We start from the raw sequence: 7,387 nt of genomic DNA, 5'->3' as shown, positions 1-7,387 counted from the left end.
CATCTTCCCCATGAAGTTTTCCCTGCCATGTATTTTTTATGTTTATTTTATTTTATTTTATTTTGAGAGAGAGGGAGGTGCAGAGAGAGATGGAAATGGAAGATTTGAAGTGGGCTCTGTGCTGTCAGCAGAGAGCCCAACACAAGGCTTGAACTCACGAACCATGAGATCATGACTTGAACTGAAGTCAGACACTTAACGGACTAAGCTACCCAGGTGCCCCATTGCCATGTAATGTTTAAATGAAATTAAACGCATCACTCTTTTCCTAATTGCTGCTGGAGTTTTAGCCATGGCTAAAAAATTATCTTGCACTACTAGGTTACAAGAAGAATTTCACTGGGCGTACTTCTGTGGACAGGAGAGAGACAAGAGAAGGATGGATCATATTGGGGTGTCAGGCATAAGAGGAACAGTTGGAGAAGTGACCATCTTGTAAAAATTCTGTGAATATCATGTGACTAAGTCAAGAGAATTAGATGTTGATCAGGATCCTGGTCTTGTGCTTGTCTTTGAGAACTTTATGTGGGTCCAGGCTCCCACAACTGGGAGATGAGGATTTAAACGAAGTAGAAACTCCATGTCACTTCAGATGGACCACTCACGTAACTAAGTAAGAGAGACCACCCTCCTGGGAATAAGATAAACACAAAATCTATTCCAAAATTGACCAAATAACCTGGCTGCAGACTATAGAGAATGTAAAACATCTAGTTTGCAAAAAAGGTGCAAGAACCAAGACTGAAACCTCACAAGTGTTACCTCATTCTTCACTATGTGGGAGTGAGGTCTCCTCAGGAGAAGGTCATAGCCTCTTAGTGCTCCTCAGAAGGATGCAGGTGAGGGTAAAAGTTGCTTCAGTTTCCCAAGGTAAAACCTCTTCCTGATCTACCACATTATTTCCTGGTTTCCATTATTTGCCAGGTTTGCAAGACACAGGGTGAAGCTTGGGCTAAACTTTCTTGGAATGGAGTCCATTTGAAGTCATATTTCACCACCCCACGGGATGAGCACTAACATCCATCTTACTGCCTGTGGACATTTCCAGATATGCAGTCTAGATATCAAGACAGGAAAGATGTGGATATAGATGTGGATTTAGACTGTGCCTGGCTCACAGTACATATCCAATTCACATTTAATAAACATGTGATATACATGTAGGTATAAATAGGAAGTAAAACTATGTAATATGTGCTGTCATTCATTTATACACATATGAAATTTCAAAGAGATTTAGGATCACACTAAAGTTACTGTTTCATAATCTGCCTTGAAGAAAAGTTTTTGTGTATCTTAAAATTCTGTCTTTTCATGGGAAAAAATAACATGCAGAAAATGAAAACAATGCCCCTATGTAGATATATCTATCCGTGTAGTGGGTCATCTCTCAAATGGGCAGGTTGATATTTATCTCACAGAGCCACTGTGGGGAGAAATGAACAAATAAATCAATAGTATCCTATACATAGTAATGTAATACTTTAACACATATAAAACAATATATAAAATTTTTCATTATGTAGGACAAATATTTACATATTTATCAGCCCATATACATCCAAGAAATTATCCCTAAATTTATGTGTTAAATAACATCCTATAATATAAAAATCTGATATTAAAAATGTTCATGATTATTATTGTCCTACTAGCCTTCTTATTCTTGCAGTTAAATATTTATGTAGGAAACAAAAACAACCCATTTCTATGTTTGGTATTCATCATCATCTAAGCACAAAATTTTGCTTTATAGCAGAGGAAAATATTTATTGTCCTTGTTTGGAGAATTATTAGCTCCAACATATTTTGAAGTATTTATCAAAATGCTAAATTTGGAGATAATTCTGGAAGTTTTTCTATATCAGTATACACAAAATTAGTAATTTAGTGATCTACAAAAGAACTGGTTGTCTAAATGATTCCCAAACACGAATTTTCTTCTAGAAGATAGTAGGTATTAAATACTCAAAAAAAGTGTTTCCCAAGTGTACATAAAGAATATTTCATATATTCATGTCAAATAAAAGATACTTTAGACCCTTTAAAAGAAGTAAATACATAAATAAATAATCTGCATGAAACAAGCCAGAAGAAAATAAAATGCAACTATATGATTACTTTTACATTAATTACAGGAAATCATTAACCCATTTACACAAAGATCACTGGGTGCCTGGGGATAAGACATGGTGAGGGAGTGGGTGGTGGGTGAGTACAGAACTGAAAATATGGTGTCATAAGAATATAATCATAATGGTGTTTAAGAATACTTGCTCATTATCATTGACAATTCTGGGTATCATAATAATAGGGCAAACACATAGGAAGATATTACTGTATAAAATTCTAAATTCTTGAAATTGACATTCTAAACTAACACCATGAAAATGACAGGATTTCATAAAAATTTTCTTTATAGAATGGATAAAACCATGGTTACCAGTAAAAAAATCCATTTTAGGATTTCAAATTGCTAGCAATCCTTTTAATTAACTACATATTTCACATCCTTCTGATAGAACATAGGATTCATTCTTTATGGTCAGAAAAATATATGCATATTAATTGCAAGTGCATGTTAAATATCAAGTTGTTGTCAAGCTGAACAATTGTTGCTTTTAGACAAAGAAGGACTTCTTTAATATGAGCCTCATGGGCTACATAGAGCATGTAGCTTCTGAAGAAATAAAATTTCACGTCCTAAAACCTCTTCTTGCATGATTAAACCAAAACAACTTCTCTACTTTTAGGCTAGTTTGTGAACCTCAAGGACCTATTTCACAACATGCTATTGTTAGATCTCTGACCTCACTTGAGCCAGGCATCATATCTCACAGGGACGTGAACTGTCAGGAACTCCTGAGGACTGCTGCCTTTGAATCTGGAGTAGAAGCTACAGCAGACCTCAAGACACAGGTCCTCAGAATCTGACTCCTTCCAACACCTGATGGGAGGTTGGCCACATCCATGAAGACCTGTACAGGGAGAGAGACCTAGATATCAGTATCATTTATGGAGTAATGATGTGCTTGGCACCATGCAAAGTACTAGGTTACAGATAATGACATTCATATAATTGACTGTTGGTCATAAAAAAAAAAAAAAAACAGTATGTTTCAATGGGCTTCACAATAGGGCCTTGTTATATTTTCCTCATGTATCCCCTAAGAACAAAGTTGAAAAGGAATAAGAAGTGGACTGAATTCATAAGGCATTCATGACCCCACAGCAACCATGGGTCTATGGGCTTGCTTATGTGTATCACTGAACTTTCTCAAAGGTCCTGTGGGTGAAGCATTCTCATCCCCATTTTATAGAGGGAAAATCTGGGGCTCAGAAAGAGTCATTACCTATCTTGCTTTCTGCGCCCCTGCCTTTAGAGGAAAGCAGCTCCAGGACACTCCTGGAGCAGGACCCACACTTACTGGGGCAGGACAGGACCCTCAACGGCTTTACCTAGGGGAAAGCTGGAGCACTGCATCCCCAAACAAGAAAGAGGCAACTTTGATCTGAGATCCCTTTGCATCCTCACACTCCAGGGTGGTGCAGCCCCTGAATCCTGGGGACTCACTCTACCAACTGAATCCCAAAGAGCTGAAAGTGAGACCTGCTCTCCTCTCCAGGCAGCTTTGTCTCTATTAAAATGTCCTCAGGGTCTTCACAATGAAGTCACCTTTCTCTGGCAAAAGACACTCTCAAGACCCTCCTTCACAATGGAACTGCCTCTGTTCTTTCACCATCAGTTGTAGAGTCCTGGGAAACTGCATCCTTTCAGCTACCCAAAACCAAGGTTTCAGACAGCTGGGTCAAGACCTCTCTCTTCCCCTGGGATAGTGATAATGTATGACTTTAAAGCACATGTTTGACACCTTGTATATCCATCTATCCATCCTCTCGTCTGTTTAACAGGCATTAAGATCAAACTCTACATCATCCCTCTGGTTAAGTTTTAGGCTTTTCCAGAATGGAAACAAAGAAGTAATGTGTGAAAAGGGTAGTGTGGTAAATTCAGATGTTAAATCTAATAAGAGATGGTCATTCCCATTAAAATTTCAGCCTGTTCATTCAAGTCTCCTATAATTCATAACTTATAAATATGGTTTAATGCCCTGGGCCCCTCTCCACATCTCGTTACTCACTTTTTTTTTTTTTACATATACACGCAACAATATTCTTTGAAGAATTTTCCATACTTAATTCACATTGCCTTCACATACCATTTAATTTAGTCTCCATCCCTCATCTAATGGGTGCTATTCCCCCATGCTTCCACAGAAATTACACTTGCCAATTCTACAACTCAGTCTTTGAACATGTATAGATCAGGAAGATTTAAATGGTAGTTCAAATTAAGACAAACATGTGTTCCACCCAGAGGAAAAACTTCTGTCCCCCAGGACAGAATAAATTGCCTGGGTATACACAAGGACTTCATTGCAGTGAGATCAGTTATGTACAGGCTAGAGTTTAGTTAGTTTCAATAGAGTCAGAGTCAGATAACTGAAAAGCTATGCTTTAGACACTGGCCTCTCAAATGAAGCACACATTTTCTCCAACATAGCTCGACTTTTCCTTCATTAAAAAGGATTTTGCAAATGTGTTTTGTGCATGTTAGCAATAATATTTTCTGTTCACTTCAATAACCGCTTTCAGGACTGATTTCATTTCTTTCTAAAGAAAGCTAGGTATGGGATAAAATTATGTGAAATTATAATGTTGTTCTAAACTCTGTTGTTGATAAATATATTTTCTAAAAGCATTGTCTAATATGTCATGTTTAGATCACACACTGGTGATGGTATATAATGGTAGAGTTAGGGAACTCTTGCAGTTAGTGTTAAATTGTACTGATTTCTGTAGCATACAAATCATGCTAGAGTTTCTTTTGGAATCTTTCTATTAAAAAAAACAAAAACAAAATAAGTATACCTGAATCTATACTGATATAAATAAATGTATCAATTAATAAAAACATGGATCACAGAAAACAAACTGTCTTTATCAAATAATTCCAAATAATATATGTAGATGCCTTTTCTCCATGTGCTGAATCTTAATTCTGCCTCTCACTCCTGAGGACAAGGTAGACTTAGTGACTCATTTCTTGAGTTGGTGAATGGAAAATAGTTACTGTACACTGGGGAAACTAGACAAAAACAGCCTTCACTCTGAGATAAGGGCCAACATCTCCAATGACCTAGTGATGTCAAGTGGGTCTCATGTCTTCGTAAATGTGAGGTGATGAGAAGGGCACTCGAACTCTGGTTTTCTTTCTCAAAACCCATAACCACAATGTAATCAGGAGAAAAAAATAACAGACTATCCTTGCACTCTTCAACACTCTCAGGGTCATAATAATAGTCTGGCAGCTCTGCAAGTGCTTCAACAGAGAGTTACCATAGGACCCTGCAATTCCAGTCCTTGGTTCACAGGCAGGAGAGATGACAATATATGTCTACATAAAATCTTGAACATGAATATATGTAGCATCATCACTTGTAATAGCAAAAGTGGAAGCAATCCACATGTCAGCCAATTAATGTATGAGTGAAGAAATGATGTATATTATTGGGCAAACAAAGGAACGAAGTACTGATATATGCTACAACATCAATGACCCTTGGAAACATTACCAAGTGAAAAAGGCCAAATATGCAAAAAAAAAAAAAACACTTATTGTATGATTCCATTTATACAAAATATGCAGAGAAAGACCATCAATATAGCTGTGTCCAAGGAATTCCCCCCGTTCCATCCTGACTTCCTGTCTTGTGGGTTTAAGTCATAGCCTCTTACTCTCAATTTCTTGCCCCACCATGTCCAAGCTGCAGTTCATACTTTCGTCAGAAGGTGACAATACACCACCATCATCAAATTGGGTATGATGTACACACCATTATTTATATTAGCAAAATAAGAAAGAACCCAAATATTCACCATTAATGAATCAAAAAAATAATGACATATTATATGGCAATTAAAAGGAATGAAGTACCGATACATGCTGTAACATGGATGAACCCTGAAAACATTAAGCCAAGTGAAAGAAGCCGAATATGCCAAAAGCCACATATTGTATGATTCCACTTAAAGTGTCCAGAGACAGCCCATCAATATGCTGTACACAAAGAATCCCCCTGCTCCATTCTGAATTCGAGAAATCTCTGTCTGGGGGATTTGGGTCACAGCTGCTCCCTCCCACTTTTCTGTCTTGTGATATTCAAGCTGCAATTCAGGATTCGGTCACAAGGTGGCACCAAAGCGCCAGCATCATCAAACCGTTTCCAAAAAGTGTCAGCAAGGAGTAAAGACAAATCAGTAATCTCCCCAAATCCAGGATTTGAACTTATGCAGAATAATTCTAATTTTGTCTGGGAAAAAAAACCTGTTAGGTGTAAATTACGATTGTGAAACCACATACTCCGGGGCCTGCAGATGAAAAACACCAGGTGACAGGGGCATGCCTTGGCAGTCAGTGGCAGATATGCTAAGGGGCAATGTAGAACAGAACAGGGGGTAGCTAACTCAGAGCATGGGGCATCAGAGCAGGGTCTGAGCAGCTGTGTCCCATGTCATGGACAGGGGATGGCAGACGAACTGGGAGTAGGTCATGGCAGCCTGTACAAGTGTGGGATGATGGAGGTGAACATCCTGTTGTCTGGTAGGGAAGCATTGTACAGTCCACACTGCACATCAGCTGACAGTTATGAGGGAACAGATAAGTCAGGGAATAGGATAGGTAGCTTGGGGTGAACACAAAATGGATCTGCTTTAATATACCTATGAATGTTCCAAACAGAATTGGTGAAATAGTAAATTGTTTCTTTTTTTTTTTTTTACTTGTTGAAAATTTTTTTTCATTAAGAAAAAAATAATAAGAAAAATGGAAATGCTGCCCAGTGGTCAGATCCAGAATGTCAGCTCTAAGAGTCTCGGACTAATGGGCCTCATAAATTGGAAGAGAAGATGGAGGCTGGGAGCTTGACACCATGGGATCAACCAGCTTTCTGGATTTTCACTTAGCTGGAAGAATACTTTTGTATACATCACTTTTCTAAGATATAAACAAAACATATTTTCTGGGATATCTAAAGCTGAGATTGGAGGTACAGCTCTGGAACTGAGTTTAAACTGCAACTGTTGAGTGTGTACTGGAGGTGGTAGAGCTAGAGGGAATATGGAAACACACACACACACACACACACACAGAGTCATCTCAAATTTTCTTCTAACAGAAAATAGGATGTTCTAGTTCTATAAAAAATACCATTGGTATTTGTATAGGTATTGAATTAAATCTGTAGGTTTCTTTGGATAGCATGAACATTTTTTTTTTATTTTTTAATATATGAAATTTACTGTCAAATTGGTTTCCATACAACAC

At 37.7% G+C, this 7,387-nt stretch overlaps 1 long non-coding RNA gene across 1 annotated transcript in view; it reads right to left on the bottom strand.

The window, feature by feature from the left end:
* Positions 1-1,130: 1,130 nt before the first annotated feature.
* The window catches only part of LOC125931864 (uncharacterized), a 26,049-nt gene continuing 19,792 nt past the window's right edge, over positions 1,131-7,387 (bottom strand). The window contains exons 2-3 of the long non-coding RNA XR_007460497.1: positions 2,811-2,978; positions 1,131-1,426 (exon numbers count right to left, since the gene is read on the bottom strand). This is a non-coding gene — a long non-coding RNA (uncharacterized LOC125931864). The remainder of the gene's footprint in view (positions 1,427-2,810; positions 2,979-7,387) is intronic.

The sequence above is a fragment of the Panthera uncia genome, chromosome X, assembly GCF_023721935.1.
Source record: "Panthera uncia isolate 11264 chromosome X, Puncia_PCG_1.0, whole genome shotgun sequence".
NCBI lineage: Eukaryota > Metazoa > Chordata > Mammalia > Carnivora > Felidae > Panthera > Panthera uncia.
The sequence above is the reverse complement of the archived record's forward strand: the minus strand, read 5'-3'. Positions and strand labels throughout refer to the sequence as shown.